Below are 21,651 nucleotides of genomic sequence, written 5' to 3' on the forward strand. Positions count from 1 at the left end.
GTGTGGGGTAAGGTGTTCTATGAATTCTCCATTCTGTTCTGTGTTCTACCTGAGTTATTTTTGACCTTTCTTTAATCCCATGTGAACCTGGTGTTGGCTTAGTGGTTAGGGGGGCGGTTTGGGATTCTAGGGTCCTGAGGTCAAGCCACGTAAGCCGCTGAATTAATACACCAGGGGGTTGACTCAGCCTGTCATCCTTCCGAGGTCGGCAAAATGAGTACCAGTGTGGACTGGTAGAGGGGCACTGCATCAGCAACACAGTCACACTTCCACGAAATGATAGCTACCCTGGCAGCTAAGCTGCCATACGCAAGAAGAAGAATCCCATGTGAAAAAATTCCATCTGTTACAACCCTTCTTTCCTTCATTGTCTCAATTTTTTTGAACTCCATCTATCCTCCAATGAATTTAAATGAAGCTCTGACCTACAAATTTGAAAATTCCTTTTTTTTCAATGTTTGTTCGTCTTCCAATCGTTTTTTTTTCCAACTTCAGTGCAAATTCATCCCACCACCTTAAATCTACCTCCTGCTATACCCCCTCCTTGCTCCTCCCACCTTGCTCTCCATCCTACCTCCTCTCTTCGCTCCTCTCCATTGCCCTCTGCATAAATAACAACTCCCCGTCTGGTATCCCAAACTGTATGGTTTTCAAACATTAGTGGACTCAGTTCAAACCTAACAAGTATCTCACTCTCTCATTCAGCACACTCCTCAATATCTCAAACACACTCTCCCTTTCCTCTCATCACACCTCCCCCTCTTCCCACGCCCCCCACCCAAAAATCTTGTTCCTCCCCCGCCCGCTCCCAGCTTTACCACACCTCTACCTAGTCTCAACCCTCTCTTCTCCCTACCCCTCCCTTCTCCATCCTCCCCCATGACTGTGCCTGCTCTCATAATCTCCCCTCCCTCTAAAAGCTTCCCTCTCACCCCTCCATCTCAATTCAGCCACCTCCTCCCTCTTCAAGGCAAATATCACTCTCTTTCCCCCCAAGTTTCCCCCTCAAATCTCCCCCTCAACCTTCTCCCCAAAATCTCACCCCTCCATTTGTAATCTCCCGCCATAACTCCCCCCTTCTCAAAACTGCCTCCCCCTCTTCCCACCCTGTCAAATCTCATCACACCTCCCCCACTGCCCACCCCTCAATTTTTGTTTCTCCCCCAGCTGCTCCCATCTTCACAATACCACTACCCAGTCTCATCCTTCCCCTCTCCCCACCTCTCCCATCTCCCTCCTTGCCCATGGCCGTGCCTGCTCTCATCGTCTCTCCTCTCCCGCAAAGCATCCCTCACACCCTTCCCTCTCAAATCAGCCACCTCCTCCTTCTTCAAAGCAAACTTCCCCCTCACCCTTCTCAAAAACTCCACCTGAACCTTCTCCCTCAATTCTCCCTCCTGATCCTTCTCTCTCAATTCTCCCCCCTCACCCATCCCCTTCAAATCTGCACCCTCTCTCCCCTTCTCAAAGATTCCTCCCTCATACCCACAAAGCAGCCTCCTTCCCCTACCACCTCACTTCCAAGTCATTCCCCCACCTCCTTCAACCTCCTACTTCCCTTTGCCCCTTTTCTTTTTACTATCCACTGCGACTCATCCCTTCACCACCTGGCACTTTTTCCTCCTCCCCATCCGACCCTCTCCCCTAGTTCTTCTACAATCCACCATCAACTGTCAACAACTCACTACCTACATCTCTCCTCCCTCACACTATCCTCCCCCTCCTCATACACCCAAAGTCTACTCCCCTCCCTCTTCCTTAAGAGTGTGGACTTCAAACATCTGGGGCCTTCACTCTAACCTGACTCATCTCTCCCTACACGTTGCCACTGACAAACCAGACATTGCCTGCTTAAAATAAAGATTCCTCCTTCAAGATGTCTCTGACTCCTTAGTTTCTTTCCCTGGTTACTTCCTCCTCCGGTATGATAGACCTGAGCCTCGTCATGGTCTCGTCAGGGTAAGAGAGCAACTCAAGGAGTTGCTCTCTTCATCAAAAACTCCATTCCTCACTCTCATGCATTGTCCTCACTCTTCCACACCCCCAGGAATACCTCTTGCTCTGGTTTCCCCTTCACTCGCACCTCTTGTTTATATGTGCGTTGTACCATCCACCAAACAGTGATAACTCCATTTACATCTTGCTCACCAAAAACATGAACCAACTTCTATCCACTCATCTAAACTCTCTCTTCCTCATATGCAGTGACTATTACAAATGTCATCATGCCAGTTGGCTGGGTGTCGGTACTTCTCTCACCTGCCGTGGCACTTCAGCAAGGAATTTCTGTGATTCATTGGAACTGACACAATCTGTCAACTTCCTGACCCGGATCTCAACCAACGGTGCTCCATCTCTTCTGGATTTGATTTGACCATTTTCCAGAAAATGTCTGCAGTTCTACTTCTGCTCAAATCAGTTCATCTGACCGTATGCTTGTTAAAGCGGTCATCACGCTGGCAAGTATTAGAGAACCACTTCATTGCCGACGAGTCTGGCATTTCACTCAGGCCAACTGTCAGGGACTTCAAGAAGCCATCAAACTTCTAGACTGATTTCCCATTTATACCTCTCAGACATCAACTCATCCTGGGAATTCTTTCAAAGAAATTTACTCTCATGCACAGATTTATCCCATCTTGTCTTCAGTTATCCTACCCTTCCTCCGGCCTACAGCACACTAAAACTAATAGTGACGGAGTTGTCCTAAAACAATTTGCCTTCACCTAATTTAAGGCTAATCCAACTGAAGACAATTTCAGTTCCTTCCACAAAACTCGGATCAAGTGTGTGTCTACCGTCAGTAGAGCCAGAAAACAACATCTTTCTCATCTCAAGTCTGAACTCTCAAACCTTTCTCCCTCCTCCAAATCATAGCGTCATCTGGTTAAGTCTGTTTCTGGTGTATGTTCCCCCCCCCCCCACTAAAATGGCTGCACTGCTGACACTGCACATGAAAAGGCTGAATGTCTAAACTGTGTGTTTGCTTCTAAATCTTGTGTCCAAAACCCATCAATTTATGTACCCACCTTACTTAGTCATACCCAGCTGTTCCTGAACTCTGTGTCCTTTTCTCCAAGCAAGGTGGAGAGTTTGCCTTCAAACCTCGACTGATTCTGCAACCGGTCCAAACGACATCAGCCCATGTGTCCTAACAACCTGCTCTGATGCTCTTGCGCACCCTCTCTCTGTTCAATTCACCCTCTCATTTGCTCAAGGTCATCTGCCATCTGCTTGGAAATCAACAACCATTACCACTCTGGATAAAAAAGGTGCAAAAACGGATCCCTGCAACTACAGACCAATCAGCCTTCTCCCAATCATCAGCAAGGTTATGGAAACCATCATCACTTAAGACATTAAATTCTTCCTTTTCTCCAATGGCTTGATTTCCAGGTCAATCCACCTTGGGCATGCGGCTTCTGCTTTCCCAACAATGGATGGAGGTCCTCAGTGCCAGACATGAGATCAGAGCCATCTCCATAGACATATCGCTAGCTTTTGACACGGTCTGGCACACTCTCCTGCTGACCAAACTCTCTTCCTATGGTATCCAAGGCCATCTCCACTCATGGCTCGCAGACTTCCTCTCCTGTCGCAGTCAACGTGTGGCCCTAAATGGAGTTCTTTCATCCCCTCTTCCTGTCCAGGCTGGAGTTCCTCAAGGCAGCGTTCTGGGCCCTGTTCTTTTTCTTGTTTTCATCAATCATCTCTCTGACTCTGGAAAATACTCTTTATCTCTTTGATGAAGAGTATTTTCCACTCCACCCTCTGCCGTAGCATCTGTCATCCCTCAAATCGGCAAGCAGCAGCTTCTTCACTCTCTGCAGATCTGGATAAACTCACAAGCTGGTCCAAAACGTGGAACAAATCTTTAATTCCTGACAAATCTCACTAAGTCGCTCTGAAAGGACCATCTGGAAAACCATCCCGTCTACTTTCGCAACAATCCTCTTGAAGAAGTCCTTTCATTCAAGCACCGGGTCTCACTATCTGCCATGATCTCTCCTGGGAAAGCCACATTTCCAAGCTGGCCTCCATAGCCAGTCACCAACTGGGCATCCTCCATCGTGCAAAGACCTTCCTTGAAACACCTGAGCTCCTGATCCCATACAAAGCTCTCAACTGTAGCCTGATGGAGTACTGCTCTCCCCCTGGGCTGGTGCTCCTTCCTTACACCTTTCTCGGCTTCATACTGTGAAAACCAAAGCATTTCGGATCATTGGTATTTCCTGTGATGAAGCTGAGTCTTTGGATCTCTCACTCTTTCACTACAGGATGGTCGGTGGCATTTCTGTCTTCCACAGTCTCCTCTCCACCCCCCCTCCCACATTGTCTGTGATCTGCCCCCCACCCCATATTTCCGCATGGTGCTCAAGGTATGCCAGCAACCCCCTTTTGGTGAAACTACCAAAATCAAGAATCACTGCTCACCTTCACTCTTTCCTTTGTCTTTTTCCCCACCTTTGGAACAAACTCCCACACTCTCTGCAATCCGAGTCTTCCCTCCAGGTCTTCAAAACAACTGTTCACCACAATCTCTTATCTTCCCCCTTCCAAAACCATGATCTTTTCAAACCCCATTAATCCACCCCAAACCCACCTCCTTCAAATTCCCTGCTTTCCTTCCTGAAAGTCCCTGTAGTGTCCATCTTGTTTACCCTGTGTACCCTGCCCCATTCCTCTTCCTTCCACAGATCTCCTCACGTCTCTGTTCCCCGCAGTTTTGTGCTTCCCTCTCCTGCCCCTCTTGTCTCCTGCTCCCATTGTTATACGTTCTGTGTGTCAGCTCTTACTTAAGCCTCAATATTGCATACATAACAATAATATTTTTAAAATCCTGAAAATTTCAATCAAATCCATCCAAAATCTGAAACCGTAGAAAGTAGGAAGTGTGTTACTTTGGAATAATACAGCACATGCAATAAACTTTCCTGTTTTTTTTCAAAGGCCAAGTTTATTATTTATGGGAGAAAGTCACGAACAAAGTCAGTCACTGAAGAAAGCTTGATTTTGTCGTATTTTGTCCAATAAAACCATTTGCACAATCATTTCCAAATTGACCAATTACGAACGTTTGGCTTTCGGTCCAATTTTGCTGTAAAGGGTAATTGTCGATGCAGTTATGTGGGAAATTTTATAGTGCTTCATGCCTTCTGAGAGTTAAAACACACAAAGACTGTGTGGAGGATGAATAACATGAGGATGCCATTTCCAGCCCATCATGTAGTTGATCACCTAGTTTCACAATGAAAACCAAGAGAGTTCATTGAACACAATACTGCACGCAGTGTTTAAGTATATACTTCAATTTTGATAATCCATCCATCCAGTGGGATCATCCTCTGTGCAGAGCATTGGTACTGCCTGAGCAGTCTCTTTGGCTTTTCGGCACAATCATGGACAGGTCACCACTCCGACAGGATACCAGCAAGCTGGCACTCATTTTGCCAAACTTGGAAGGATGACAGGCAGAGTCAACCCCACCTGGTATTAATTTAACAGAAGTAGGATTTGAACTCAGGATCCTCGGATCGAGAGCCCACCACCATCACCAACCTTACCATTAAGCCAACACCAGGCATATAATTTTGATAAAGTAATGCTGTTATAGATCTTTTTAAAAATCGGTTTTGCGCTATTGAAGCAGTCTTAAACTAACAGCAAACAGAGCGACATTTTTTTTCTCTGCTTGCATTACTTTTGTTGAAATCTGAGAAAAATGCTGAGAATGGTCCAGTTTCCAAAGCAGTTTTCCATATGAGAGTGCTCTGCTGCATAACAATTATGATTATTAATGAAAGGAGCACATATCGAGAATTCTCGGACTCTCTGGAAAATCCTCTATTTCTCTTTGCCGACGACTCCACCCTCTGCCGTACCATCTGTCATCCCTCAGACCGGCAAGCAGCAGCTTCTTCACTCACTGCAGATCTGGATAAAATCACAAACTGGTCCAACACGTGGAACATGTCTTTCAATCCAGACAAATCTCACACTCTCACTATGTCTCTTCGAAAGGACCGTTTACAAAACCCCCCCATCCACTTTCTCAACAATCCTCTGGAAGAAGTCTTTTCTTTCAAGCTTCTTGGTCTCACTATCTGCCATGACCTTTCCTGGGAAAGTCACATTTCCAACCTCGCCTCAAAAGCCAGTCGCCGACTGGGAATCCTCCGTCGTGCTAAGTCCTTCCTCGGCCCTCTTGAGCTCCTGACCACTTACAAAGCTTTTGTCCGTAGTCTGATGGAGTACTGCTCTCCCCTCTGGGCTGGTGCTCCTGCCTCCCACCTTTCTCGGCTTCACGCTGTCGAAACCAAGGCATTTAAGATCATCGGCATCTCCCGCAATGAAGCTGAGTCTTTGGGCCTCTCACTCAATCACCGCAGGTTGGTGGGTGGTCTTTCTGTCTTCTACAGACTCCTCTCCAGCCTTGCCCCCCCTGCTCTCTCTGCGATTTGTCCCCACCACATTTCCACAGGGCGCTCAAGGTCCGCCAACAACCCCCTTCTGGTAAAACTACCAAAATCACGAATCACTGCTCATCTTCACTCTTTCATTCCTCTTTTTTCCCGCCTTTGGAATAAACTTCCTCACTCTATTCTTTCCCATTCTTCCCTCCAGGCTTTCAAAACAGCTGTTCACCACCACCTCTTATCTTCCCCCATCCAAATCCTCGATCTTTTCTACCCCCGATAATCCACCCAAGCCCACTTCCTTCATTTCTCCTGTTTTCCTTCCTGAAAGTCCCTGAAATGTCCATCTTCTCTTCGCCATGTTCCCCGTCCCATCCCCATCCCTCTCCCTTCCACAGTTCACCTAATGTGTCTGTTCCCCACTGTTTTGTCCGTTCCACTCCTGCCCCTCTTGTCTCATGCCTCCTTGCTGTGAGTTGTGTGTTAGCTCTCATACGAGCCTCGACCAAGGTATACAAAAAAAAAAAAATTTCACATCAATACATTCTTTTTATTTCGCTTTTATGCTGTTTGATTCAAACTTTAGAGAAATACTTCTTGCTGACTAGTTGTCAGACTGATCTCGAATACAGTTAGAACTAGAAGGGCACTCTGTAGAGCACATACCTCCGCCATGCAATGCCTGATCCACGAGAACATATCGGGCCCAATACATTTTTGAAATAGCATGCTTCATGTCGTTTTTGGACCAATCTCCCAATGGTGAAGAATCACTTAAAAAAACCTCAATAATTCTCGTATCCAGATCCATATTCGGGTCCTCACAAAAATCGAAACAATTCGCACTTCTCACACATCAAACTTTTCCACCAAGATTCATCCGAATCCTTCCACAATTTTTTCAGATATCATGCGATACATCGGTCTCACCACATCTCTCAATGGTGAAGAATGACTTTAAAATTATTGGAACCGGATCCGGATTTGGATCTTCACCAAAATTGAAGCAATTCTTCCTTGTCACAGACCCAACATTTACAGAAAATTTCGTCTGAATCCGTCCTCAACTTTTTGAGATATCGTGCTATGTATCGTTTTTGGCCAGATCTCTCAATGGTGAAGAATCACTCATAAAATTCTAGTCACTGGATCCGGATCTGGATCTTCAACAAAATCTAATCAGTTCGTTCATGTCACACACCCAACCTGTCCACCAAAGTTCATCCGAATAATCAACAACTTTTTGAGATAACCTGCACACAAACATACAAACAAGACTACACATAAACAAGCAGTCATAGACTGGTACTTACGAAATCGTCAACTTGACCTCTGACCTTGTCTAATAAAAGCTGTCTCGAGAGAAAGTAGCGACGCAAACCAGAAGTTTCTACGATGATTCTGTACGAAACCATCAAAAATCGTAACGTCGAGCGAAGCAAAAATCTCCATTTCTCCACGCATTTATTAAATATTATTTTATCAAAGTCACAAAACCGTAATATTCGGCCATCCACCAACAATCTTTACATAATCCGACGGCTCAGCGAGTCAGGCATGCGACAATAACCTTTATTGGGATAAAAAATGATTTTAAACACCATCTTTATCGAAAACACCGTCAGTGCTCACACGGAAAACCTTTACGTGACTCAACGCCGCGTCTGCTCGAGTGCACTGTATCATGGGACGACCCATGACGCGTGGAGTGAAATATTTTTTTATACAATCTTAAAACGTCTCCAAAACATCCGATTTTTACCAGAATTTCGACAACCGAGTTTTAAGCGTCCTAAGCGATCGCAAAAACCGAAGACAAAATTAAAATTGAAGTTAAAATGAACTCGTAACGTCGAGCGAAGCAAAAATACTCCATTTCTCCACGTGAATTTACGGAATTATGTTTGACCTCACTGTGACCTTGACCTTTGACCGATTTTGACCAAAATCTAATCAGCACTAGCCATCACGCTCCTGAAGCACATGGTCTAATTTGACCTTGGTCGCTTCTTCCGTTCTCGAGTTATCGTGCCTACAAACAAACAAACTAACAAACAAACAAACTAACAAACAAACAAGCAGTCATAGACTGGTACTTACGAAATCGTCAACTTGACCTTTGACCTTGTCTCATAAAAGCTGTCTCGAGAGAAGGTAGCGACGCAAACCAGAAGTTTCTACGATGATTCTGTACTAAACCATCAAAATTCGAATGTTTTGGATGTTTGACCTCACTGTGAATTTGACCTTTGATCGATTTTGACCAAAATCTAATCAGCGCTAGCCATCACCCTCCTGAATCAGGTGGTGTAATTTGACATTGGTAGGTTCTTCCGTTCTCGAGTTATCTGTACCAAACCATCAAAAATCGAATATTTGACCTCACTGTGACCTTGGCCTTTGACCGATTTCGTCCAAAATCTAATCAGCACTAGCCATCACCCTCCTGAATCGCGTGGTGTAATTTGACATTGGTAGCTTCTTCCCTTCTTGAGTTATCGTGCCTAAAAACAAACAAACAAGCAGTCATAGACTGGTACTTACGAAATCGTCAACTTGACCTCTGACCTTGTCTAATAAAAGCTGTCTCTTGAGAAGGTAACCGACACAAACCAGAAGTTTCAACGATGATTCTGTACCAAACCATCAAAAATCGAATGTTTTGGATGTTTGACCTCACTGTGACCTTGACCTTTGACCGATTTTGACCAAAATCTAATCAGCACTAGCCATCACCCTCCTGAATCACGTGGTGTAATTTGACATTGGTAGCTTCTTCCGTTCTCGAGTTATCGTGCCTACAAACAAACAAACAAACAAACTAACTAACAAACAAACAAACAAACAAACAGAAACGGAAGTCATCAATATACTTTCGAAAACTTTAGGTTTCGTAAGTAACAAACAGACAGACAGGGGTGAAAACATAATCTCCTTCCATCTTCAGTGGCACAGGTAACTACCTCATGCATGCATGGCTCGAAGGTCATACGTCAAATAGATAGTGTATTGAAAAACCGCACCCTTTTCAAATTACTTTGTCTGTTTTTATTAATGACAAGCAAATACCAGCCATCACATCGCTGATGGGTATACCAAGGGGGGAGGGAGAAAAAGAGGGGGGAAGAGGGAGAGAGGGTTTGGGGAGAAAGAGTGGGTAGAGAGGAAAGACGAGGGAGGTAGGAGGGGCGAGGAGGGTTGGGGGATCGAGGATGGGTGGGGGAAGGGAAGGCAGTGTCAGGTGAGACGAAGAAAAGGCAAACACCGGTGTTTGTCTCCAGATGCGTCCGGGCAGTCAATTACTGCCCGGACGCATCTGGAGACAAACACGGCCCGGACAGGTCCAGAGACAAACACCGCCTGGACGCATCTGGAGCCAAGCTGGCTGGACACAAACACTGCTTGGAAACGTCTGGAGCCAAGCTGGCTGGACACAAACACTGCTTGGAAACGTCTGGAGCCAAGCTGGCTGGACACAAACACTGCTTGGAAACGTCTGGAGCCAAGCTGGCTGGACACAAACACTGCTTGGAAACGTCTGGAGAGAGAGAGAGAGAGAGAGAGAGAGAGAGAGAGAGAGAGAGAGAGAGAGAGAGAGAGAGAGAGAGAGAGAGAGAGAGAGAGAGAGAGAGAGAGAGAGAGAGAGAGAGAGAGAGAGAGAGAGAGAGAGAGAGAGAGAGAGAGAGAGAGAGAGAGAGAGAGAGAGAGAGAGAGAGAGAGAGAGAGAGAGAGAGAGAGAGAGAGAGAGAGAGAGAGAGAGAGAGAGAGAGAGAGAGAGAGAGAGAGAGAGAGAGAGAGAGAGAGAGAGAGAGAGAGAGAGAGAGAGAGAGAGAGAGAGAGAGAGAGAGAGAGAGAGAGAGAGAGAGAGAGAGAGAGAGAGAGAGAGAGAGAGAGAGAGAGAGAGAGAGAGAGAGAGAGAGAGAGAGAGAGAGAGAGAGAGAGAGAGAGAGAGAGAGAGAGAGAGAGAGAGAGAGAGAGAGAGAGAGAGAGAGAGAGAGAGAGAGAGAGAGAGAGAGAGAGAGAGAGAGAGAGAGAGAGAGAGAGAGAGAGAGAGAGAGAGAGAGAGAGAGAGAGAGAGAGAGAGAGAGAGAGAGAGAGAGAGAGAGAGAGAGAGAGAGAGAGAGAGAGAGAGAGAGAGAGAGAGAGAGAGAGAGAGAGAGAGAGAGAGAGAGAGAGAGAGAGAGAGAGAGAGAGAGAGAGAGAGAGAGAGAGAGAGAGAGAGAGAGAGAGAGAGAGAGAGAGAGAGAGAGAGAGAGAGAGAGAGAGAGAGAGAGAGAGAGAGAGAGAGAGAGAGAGAGAGAGAGAGAGAGAGAGAGAGAGAGAGAGAGAGAGAGAGAGAGAGAGAGAGAGAGAGAGAGAGAGAGAGAGAGAGAGAGAGAGAGAGAGAGAGAGAGAGAGAGAGAGAGAGAGAGAGAGAGAGAGAGAGAGAGAGAGAGAGAGAGAGAGAGAGAGAGAGAGAGAGAGAGAGAGAGAGAGAGAGAGAGAGAGAGAGAGAGAGAGAGAGAGAGAGAGAGAGAGAGAGAGAGAGAGAGAGAGAGAGAGAGAGAGAGAGAGAGAGAGAGAGAGAGAGAGAGAGAGAGAGAGAGAGAGAGAGAGAGAGAGAGAGAGAGAGAGAGAGAGAGAGAGAGAGAGAGAGAGAGAGAGAGAGAGAGAGAGAGAGAGAGAGAGAGAGAGAGAGAGAGAGAGAGAGAGAGAGAGAGAGAGAGAGAGAGAGAGAGAGAGAGAGAGAGAGAGAGAGAGAGAGAGAGAGAGAGAGAGAGAGAGAGAGAGAGAGAGAGAGAGAGAGAGAGAGAGAGAGAGAGAGAGAGAGAGAGAGAGAGAGAGAGAGAGAGAGAGAGAGAGAGAGAGAGAGAGAGAGAGAGAGAGAGAGAGAGAGAGAGAGAGAGAGAGAGAGAGAGAGAGAGAGAGAGAGAGAGAGAGAGAGAGAGAGAGAGAGAGAGAGAGAGAGAGAGAGAGAGAGAGAGAGAGAGAGAGAGAGAGAGAGAGAGAGAGAGAGAGAGAGAGAGAGAGAGAGAGAGAGAGAGAGAGAGAGAGAGAGAGAGAGAGAGAGAGAGAGAGAGAGAGAGAGAGAGAGAGAGAGAGAGAGAGAGAGAGAGAGAGAGAGAGAGAGAGAGAGAGAGAGAGAGAGAGAGAGAGAGAGAGAGAGAGAGAGAGAGAGAGAGAGAGAGAGAGAGAGAGAGAGAGAGAGAGAGAGAGAGAGAGAGAGAGAGAGAGAGAGAGAGAGAGAGAGAGAGAGAGAGAGAGAGAGAGAGAGAGAGAGAGAGAGAGAGAGAGAGAGAGAGAGAGAGAGAGAGAGAGAGAGAGAGAGAGAGAGAGAGAGAGAGAGAGAGAGAGAGAGAGAGAGAGAGAGAGAGAGAGAGAGAGAGAGAGAGAGAGAGAGAGAGAGAGAGAGAGAGAGAGAGAGAGAGAGAGACCCAAAAACCATGAGTATATTTCACTGCAAAACAATGTTGCATTTACATAGAGTCTATGTAAATATATGTCATAGACTTTCAGAGATATGTTCACAAACAAATACATCAAATACAGCAGCTGTATTTGATGGGTGGAAAAAAAAATTGCCTCGGTCATTTAGAAAACTTTTATATGGCAAATGGCTTGGAAATCGGGTGTTATCTCACAACTCACTCAGGGTGATGGAGCATGAACCACTCGCTACGGGTGACGGAGCACGAACCACTCGCTCTGGGTGACGGAGCATGAACCACTCGCTCAGGGTGACGGAGCATGAACCACTCGCTCAGGGTGACGGAGCATGAACCATTCACTCAGGGTTATGGAGCATGAACCACTCGCTCAGGGTGACAGAGCATGAACCACTCGCTAAGGGTAACAGAGCAAGAACCACTCGCTCAGGGTGACAGAGCAAGAACCACTCGCTCAGGGTGACAGAGCATGAACCACTCGCTCAGGGTGACAGAGCATGAACCACTCGCTCAGGGTGACAGAGCATGAACCACTCGCTCAGGGTGACGGAGCATGAACCACTCGCTCAGGGTGACGGAGCATGAACCACTCGCTTAGGGTGACTTAGTGGCAAAAGCGTCGCAGTGAGTGAACGATTCACTCAGAAGGACATAGCACGGTTCTGCTATCAACTGTAAGGCATTCAGCAAGTGGCTTAAGCACTCAAACAAGCACTCAAATTAAATGGTTGATGAGGAATAGTTGGCCAGGCTGTCGCTGGATATCACAAAGGATCCCTTTAACTTTAAAGCCGGTCTTCACCACACACAGCAGTAAATAAAATAAAATGAATTCGTTCAAATAATGATTTTATCCACAAAAGGAGTTGCAGCGTAATGCAGAACAACCCTGGAGACATCGCAAAATTAAATCACCCATGATCTAAACATTGCAGACAATCTGCCATCTTGCCTGCTCATCTGTGCACATGTCACGTGGTACATCGGTTTGGGGTACGCGCAAACATTATAAGTTTATTTTATAACGTCCGTTTTTTCCAGATTTGCTTTGAATCCCTGTGGAGCACCTCGCAAAACCTCTGAAAATGAAGACACATCTGGCAGATGCTATGAATAGGCAGTCCCTCTGGGGGACAGGGCATGAGATCCATCAGTGAAGACATTCAATCATACAGCTCAATGAAGCTCGTTGATTTTGATACATTCCTAAATTGTTTTGTTCACTCAATATAATTTTACAAACAGTGGAAATAGATGAGTTTAATGCTTTGGAAATTTCACATTTTCTTTTGTATCTATGGAGGAGGGACCATGGCATTTCTTGCTTCAATTAAATTGGTATATCGGTTTAGTTGTAAGACTCAATATTTCTTTAAATTATATCAGACCTCACAACAGATTTTGACACTTATTTATTCCGAATGATATCCGATCCTTAAAAGCAAAATAATATTTCGATGATATATTTAATTAGTCCGTGAGAGTCGATCGTGGAGGATCGTGCATGAAAGTGGTCCAAGCTACTAATTTGAAAAATTATAGCACCTACAAAACGACGTATACAGTGATTCGTAGCTAGGATGAACAGGCTTTCGATAATATATGAGTGAGGATCGTGAAAAAAGCAACTTTATCATGAACAAATCATTGTGGCCTGGTCCAAGTCAAGGCATGGTTGAGCAGGCCGAAAAAGCATGGTGGTTTCAGACCCCAGACAGCAAGGTGGCTGAGGATCGCCTGATGAAGGATATAATTAAATAAGGCCATTAATTATCTTCAAAAAGGGTGTTTTCATTAACCAAAACACACAATTTTTACTCCTGCACTTCTTTGGAGTTTTCTTAGTTATGCAAAGTTTCAGGCTGCTAGATTTTATGGTTTTGGAGTTACTTTATGGTCTTGTCACTGCAGTTTTTTTTGTTTTGTTTTTAAAATAAGAGCATCCAGAATATTTTTTTTCATTACAAAGTATGATACAGAGATAGCATACTTGTCTTTAAGCTATTTAGTCTGGGTCGAACCCGACTATAAACTGCGAGATTGGTACTAATTGCATGTTGGACAAAAGTGTGCCATCCATCAGATGACATGTTAAACCAGGGACCAATCCGTTAGCATTGATTGCTGGTAGACGTTACCGATTCCATGGTATCTTTAAAAAATTTTAAATTTTAAAAAAAAGCAAGTGGGTTATTACCACCACCCTGATTCCTGGACAAATATCCAAATTCCTGCTCTGATGTGCTCCATAAAGACCAATGGTCCATAGAAGAGCCAGAAACATGACTGGGATAATTAATAATAGCAGGACTGGATTTAATATAAAAATTAATATGTTCATCACTTGTTATCCCTTATGGATGGTCATGTAATGCCTTGTGAAGACGACTCGTATTACAAAGTCACAAATATAATCATTCTCATTATCTAACATGTCACATTATTTTAGGTCAGCAGCTCATAAAGCATGTACGACTTGCGAAACAATTCATAAACTGGATGTGGTCAGGCCGAAAGTTCAACTGGAAGCATTGCTAAGAGCAGCACTGTGTATAGAGAACCCACACCTTTGAAGGCAAGGCAAGGCAACAAAGCTATACCGTTCAGTTGCTCAACAATGCATTTATTGACTTCCTCTGGGTTGACCTCTTAAGAAAGTAGTCGTACACAGTGAAATCAACAAGGTTAAACATTGTCAAAATCAACCAAACTGTGGGTTCTCAAACTTTTCACTGATTGAACCAACATTTTAACGAAGCTGCACAACTTGAAGGCTAAACACTCGGCTCTGAGCAGTCTAGCCTGGGTTTGAATCTTGGTGCAACTATAAACTGCCATCCTGATGTCTCACAGACTGGGCGAGGCATCGATGTGTGTGCCATCCCTCAGGACAGGTCAGGAATGGGAGCATGCACTGGAGCAGCACGCTGTTGCATCCACTTTCCGTCGGTACTCCAGGGGCTTGCATCTGGCCATCCCCATCTCCTTGAGATGCTGATCTACCTGCTGTTACCACGAGGCACGTGGTCGGCCCATTGGCCTCCTCCACTCACGAGGCTCCATCGCTGAGGGAATCTGGTGAGCAGGATCAGCATCAGGAAAACGAGCCACATGTCCATACAGCCACAGTTGACACTCACGGATTATGCAGGTAACAAATTTCATTTGAGTCTCACTCAGCAACCGCTCGTTGGACACAAAGTCCGATCAGTGATAACCAAGGATTCTCCGAAGAGTCCTGGTACCAAAGGAATGAAGTCGCTGTCTCAGATCCCTGGTCAGAGTCCAAGTCTCACATCCATACAGCAAGACTTGAAGCACCAATGACCTAAAGACTCGGACTTTCATCCTCGGACTCGACAAGATAGCCGATTCCATGATGTAATTCAAAGCCTGGATCTTAGTTTTGACCCAGAAGTCCCATAATCTCAGCAGCTCCGACTCCTCATTCAGCACCTCAAGGGCCCCCAAAAGGATATCCATCCATTGGAACCATACTCTGTGCAGACTGTTGGTGCTGGCTTCACAGTCTTCTGAGCGATTGGGCACAATCCTGGACGGGTCGCCACTCCGACACAGGATACCAGCAAGCTGGTACTCATTTTGTCGACCTTAGAAGTATGACAGGTGTAGTCAACCCCACCTGCTATTAATTCAACAGCTGAGCAGGATTTGAACTCAGGATCCTGGGATCCAAAGCCCACCACCATAACCATTAAGTCAACACCAGGCATAAATAGATATCCTGAGTCTCCGGAAAGATCACTCTATAATCTGCAAAATCAATGTCATAAATCTTAACATTCTCAAACGATGCACTGCAGCTTGATCTCTCCGACATCCTCCCCAGAATCCAGTCTATACAAGCACTGAAAAGTGTGTGGGCCAGTACACACCTCTGACGAACTCCAGTAACAACTGGAAATATGTCAGAGATGGTACCACCACATCTCACAGCAATCTCAGTACCAGACTATTGTCCAGCATCCAGGTCAGATTGAAGTCATGTGCCCCTCGTTAGTACGATAAACTGGGCGTCCCATCTGCCGGCATTAGTTAGTGGATGTTAAACATCCCACGGTGTCCTTTACAAAGAGTAGTTGAGCGATCACCGGCACCCTGGCCATGTTCCAAATTCTTGCCGTCACTTTCAGGGAGGGGGTGTTGCATCAGCAGCACAGCCAATCCCCCAGAAAATGAAGCTGATATAAAAATAAATATAAAATAAAATAGATAAAAATAAAAATAAATAAAAACAATTGTCGATCGTGAATTTCCAAGCAATTTATTTTGAGAGAGCCCGATATTTTCTGAAAGTGACCGAAATAGAGAAGTGGCATCTCAAATCGCGTACAATAGCCGGCTCTCGGAGAGAAAATGGAACCACGTTGCACTTGCTGCTTAACGGTGCATTTCTTTTTCTTTCTTTTTTTTTTTCATACAAGGATGGAAAGTGAAAATCTCCTTAATGGTCAGATCGATGATTTCTCAAGATGTGAAAAATTTCCTTCCGTTCGTCATCCATTGGAAAAACAGCACCTGCAAAAACTTTGAAAATAAACTAAAATATCACACGATTGATGAAACCAAACAATGACATAACAGTGCATCTCAGCTGTAAATATGGATTCCCCATGGATAATTGATTGGATGTTACTTGCAAAGTAAGCCTGGTGTTGGCTTCGTGGTTAGGGTGGTGGCTTGGGATCCTCGGGTCCTGAGTTCAAGCCCCGTTGGCCGCTGAATTAAAAATCCACCAGGAGATTGACTCAGCCTGTCATCCTTCCGAGGTCGGCAAAATGAGCACCAGTTTACTGGTAAGGGGGACATATGCATCAGCGGCATAGCTGCGTCCCAACCAATGATGCAACACAGAAAGAGAAAGAGAAAGAGAAAGAGAAAGAGAAAGAGAAAGAGAAAGAGAAAGAGAAAGAGAAAGAGAAAGAGAAAGAGAAAGAGAAAGAGAAAGAGAAAGAGAAAGAGAAAGAGAAAGAGAAAGAGAAAGAGAAAGAGAGAGAGAGAAAGAGAAAGAGAAAGAGAAAGAGAAAGAGAAAGAGAAAGAGAGAGAGAGAAAGAGAAAGAGAAAGAGAAAGAGAAAGAGAAAGAGAAAGAAAGAGAGAGAGAGAGAGAGAGAGAGAGAGAGAGAGAGAGAGAGAGAGAGAGAGAGAGAGAGAGAGAGAGAGAGAGAGAGAGAGAGAGAGAGAGAGAGAGAGAGAGAGAGAGAGAGAGAGAGAGAGAGAGAGAGAGAGAGAGAGAGAGAGAGAGAGAGAGAGAGAGAGAGAGAGAGAGAGACTTGCAAAGAATTCCAAATTTTCGAAGGTGTCCAGCATTTTCTTGGAATTCTCTCCACCAGCTTATGTGGATGATGAAACCAGAGAAATGTTTTATTGATATTGTTATTTCTCTGTGCCACTTCCAGTATTGAGGATGCAATAAAAGCATGCCCACCTTCCATGCAAGATTCATTTCAATTCCGTTATTTTCTTTCCCCCCCCCCACACCCTACCTTTCTGCAACTCCACCAAGCTGGAAATTCAGGCCACAAGGGAGGATGGATACTTCGCTGCACGGATTCTCTCTCCATGAAGACCACAGCTGGATATTTGGCTAGAGTGGTGAGGGAATGAGAGTGGAGTCTCGAGTTTTCAATTCAGTGTTGTTTTATGTGAGATCAAACAACGCACTTCGTTGCATTCAGAAATTAATAGGGAAGGCATCGTAGTTTTCCAGAGCTGCATCAAGAAGCAAAATGAACCCTCAACATTGCGAGAAATGAATATTTGCTCTCATTGTATTCAATGTGGCAGGCTGGTACGATGGCTCAAAGGTATCGTACCTGCATGGAAACTGCTTAATGCGAGCTCAATTTTCACCCTACTATAAAAAGTCACCAGGGATCTCCGCAGGCAGGGCGCTGCGTCAATGAAGAAGTATCTTTCGGAGGGACACTTAAACGGAGGACACATTTGCCAGCATTTTCTGCTGGATGTTAAAGATCCCATTACCTTTTGAAAGTAGATTATTGTGTGCTCACATCTCAGCCAAATTCGAAATACTGCCATGACTACTGCAAGGAAGAGCAACGGCAAGCCACCCCTTTTATTATCTGTTTATTACACTGCTTTGTCAGCAATTACACTAGAAATCAGATGGGCCTGAATGGAAAGGAATAATTTTGCTAAAAACTAAGTAATTTGAGCTTCTTTTGTGATGCATTATGCATTTATTTCTCACCAATAAGTTTCTTTCTTCTTCTTTCCAAGAGCGACGCTCATGGAAGAGCAAGGTAGAACTGCCAATGGGACAAACATCAAGGGATTTAACGAACAGAAAAAGAGGAGATGTAGAAGGGGAGGAAACACTGAAATTAGCAATTGGTAAGATAATTGGGTTGGGAAAGATGAATGGAGGTAAATAAAGATCATGCGTCAGAAGTGGGGATGACAAGTAATGGTGGTGCACTGTTTGCTTGATGCCCCTTGAGCAGTGATTCTTGTAAGCATGCGATAGGGCATCACGTTGGTCATGATCAAAGCAGCTCACATGCGATTCAGATTGGTGTCCAGTCGGTTTTTGATCGACGCGCATGACGAGTTGGTTTCGATTGCTCGTGTTTCAGTGGGGAAAGAGCTTCACGACGTCTCCCATTGAAACTGTGACCTCAAGGAGTTAAAAGCCACAAATTGCAACAAAAACATCCACTTCATCTTCTCAGACCTCTTCATGTCCCCAACACAAAGCAATGAGAGACATCAGCACTTAGAGGCTTCTTCATTTGAAAAAATGCTTTGCAAATACCACTTTCCCCTACCCCATACAGTTTACATATTATTCCAAACTCCAACTGCTACTCAACTTTCAAAAATATAGGTGCACAAAACATTTGATGTCAGGGATGGGATTCAGAGATCACTTCCATAATGTAGTTTCCTTTATAAATTGTAATTCGATAACTGCATAAAAGCTAAGCTCAAAATGGAGGTCAACCTTGTTAAACGTGATATCTTCCTCTTATTCCGATCATCAGCAACAACACATCAAGTCATTTCGAACCCAGCATGAGGTTATGTCTAAATGTATCACCAAAAAAGGGGCTGCACTTTTCTTAAATGTAGAAAGGTAACGAGAAAGTAAAGGCCCAGAGAGGAGCGACAGAATAATACAGCCATTTATGGAAGTCAAATAATTTAAAGGATTTTATGGAGATTTACGGTAAACAATTGACAAAGAGGTGGTGGGTTACGTTGACAAAATCAGCACGGCAGGTCAGCAGTGAACCAATAAATCAGAACCCATTTCTTTCTTTGTCAGGGTCGTTTGTTACCGGGCAAACAGCAGTGAAGGAAGCGCTGAGTTTTGGAATATCTTGATAATGTGATCAGCACTGTGAAAAAAAAAAAATTAGAAAAAATTCCCTTGTCCAAGCCACGATTTAGAATAACGTGGAAGCTATCTCCTCAGCACATTTTCATTCCCCATTAATCGAGACGGTGTCAAAGAGCCCACAGTTGCTGCGAATTTTCACTTTGAAGGACAGACTGAATCACGTGTGTTGCATACAAGAAGGCTGTTCCTTTTTAGCATCCACTACCCACTATGCGTTATCGAGTCAAACTTCCAGAGAAAATTGCTGAAAAAGGGAATTGTAAAAGCGGAAAATTAAATGTGGCAGATTGAGCCCGAGATTTGGACAAAATGAGCTGCCTTTGTAAGACGTGCAGCATTATAATTGAGCTCCTGCAATCGTCAAACATATATTTATCAACATGACAAGGAAAAGCTTGCTCGCATGAGACTTTCTGCATCCTTATTCACATAATCACAAGACTGATACATACTCCGGCAATCTCCCTCCAGTAAGCACAGACCTTGGTGCAAAGGCTGACTTGTTTAATACAAGAGCTATGTCATCTCACACCCAGCAGTGTTTTTTTGTATACGGTCAAGGCTCATGGAAGAGCTAGAACACAGAAAGGATCATGATGAAACAGAACAAAAGGAACAGCAGAAAGAGAAGGCAGACACGCGAACAGCAGGGCTGAAGGACAAAATCGAAAGAGATGCACAACAAGGGATGCGGGTAAGGATGAGGGTGAGGGGAGAACGCAGGGGGTGGATAATACGGACACAAAAGAAAATTCTCAGGAAAAAAAAAACAAAATTGACGGGGGAGGAAAGGCATTTGGTTTAATGGTGGGAGAAAAGATCATGGTTTGGGATAGGGGGGTGTTTTGAGATGGTAGTGATATCTGTCTTGACAACCTGGAGGGAAGAATGAGATTAAAGAGAATGTGGAAGTTGGTAAAACAAGTGGAAACCAAAAGAGGAACAAACAAGTGGAGATGAGCAGTGATTCTGGGTTTTGGGAGTTTCGCCAGAGGTGGGTTGCTGATGAACTACATGTGCCCTGTAGAACTTATGGGTTGGGCAAAACATGGAGAGGGCAGAGACTGCAAGACCAGAAAAGTGTCGGTAGAAGACAGAGACTTCCGACCTGTCTGTGATGGCAAAGGGATAGGCCCATAGACGCAGTTATATTGTGGAGTCTCCAATTATCTTGAAGGCCTTGTTTTCCATGGCGTCAAGCTGAGCAAGGTGTGAGGCAGGTGCGCCAACCCAGACGGGAGACGAGTATTCCATCAAGCTGCAGTTGAAGGCCTTGTAAGTGGACAAGAGTTAACTTGTGCCAGGGAAGGACTTTGTATGATGGAGGATGCTCAGTTGGCGATTTGCTTTGGAGGGCAACTTTGAAATGTGGTTTGCCGAAGAAAGATCATGGTTGAGAGCGAGACCCAAGATGAGTGACTGAACTTCTTTGAAGGGATTGTTAAGGAAGCACATGGGAGAGTTTGTCATACGGCCCTTTTGGAGATATGGAGAGAGACAGAGAGACAGAGACAGAGAATGTATATTGAAAGACATATTCCAAGTGTTTGACCAGCATATGTGCTTTTGTCAACATCTGACAAGACAGAAGAGGCTGCTATCTTTCTATCTGAAGGATGAGGGATGTCACGGCAGAGGGGAAAATCATAAGGAACGAGTTAAAGAGGATTTTCCGATGAGTCAGAGAGAAGATTAGGAACACGATGGGGCCTAGAACTCTGCCTTGGGGCAATCTAGCCTTGACAGGGAAAGGAGATGAAAGGATTCTGGTGAAAGTCACACGTTGGCTGTGAAAGTGGAGGAGGTCAGTAACCCAAGAGTGGTGTCCTTGGATTCCACAGGCAGACAGTTTGGAGAGAAAGGCAGGATGCCAGACTGTATCAAAAGCTCGAGATATGTCCAGAGAGACGGCCCTGATCTCATGTCTGACATTGAGAGCTCTCTCTCTCTCTCTCTCTCTCTCTCTCTCTCTCTCTCTCTCTCTCTCTCTCTCTCTCTCTCTCTCTCTCTCTCTCTCTCTCTCTCTCTCTCTCTCTCTCTCTCTCTCTCTCTCTCTCTCTCGCTGCTGGTTGCATCATTGGTTGGGACGCAGCTATGCCGCTGATGCAGTGTCCCCCCTTACCAGTGCACTGGTACTCATTTTGCCGACCTCGGAAGGATGACAGGCTGAGTCTACCTCCTGAAGTATTAATTCAGTGGCCCAACGGGGCTTGAACTCAGGACCCGAGGATCCCAAGCCGCCACCCTAACTGCTAAGCCAACACCAGGCTTGCTCAGCTTCCAACCATTGTTGGGAGATTAAAAGCAGCATTTCCAAGATAAAGTGACCTGGTCGAAATCTGAATTGATGATCTGAGATGAGGTCGATCATTGGAAAAAATGAATAGATTTTATGTCAAGTGTCATCATAAAAAAATTATGAT

General features: G+C 45.0%; 1 protein-coding gene across 1 annotated transcript in view; it reads right to left on the reverse strand.

Moving 5' to 3' along the window:
* Window positions 1–21,651, reverse strand: part of LOC147011045 (uncharacterized) — a 604,759-nt gene that overhangs the window by 531,088 nt on the left and 52,020 nt on the right. The window lies entirely within an intron of this gene.

Source organism: Eptatretus burgeri, chromosome 16 (assembly GCF_056783735.1).
Source record: "Eptatretus burgeri isolate ZD-2024b chromosome 16, Ebu_testis_v1, whole genome shotgun sequence".
NCBI classification, from domain to species: domain Eukaryota; kingdom Metazoa; phylum Chordata; class Myxini; order Myxiniformes; family Myxinidae; genus Eptatretus; species Eptatretus burgeri.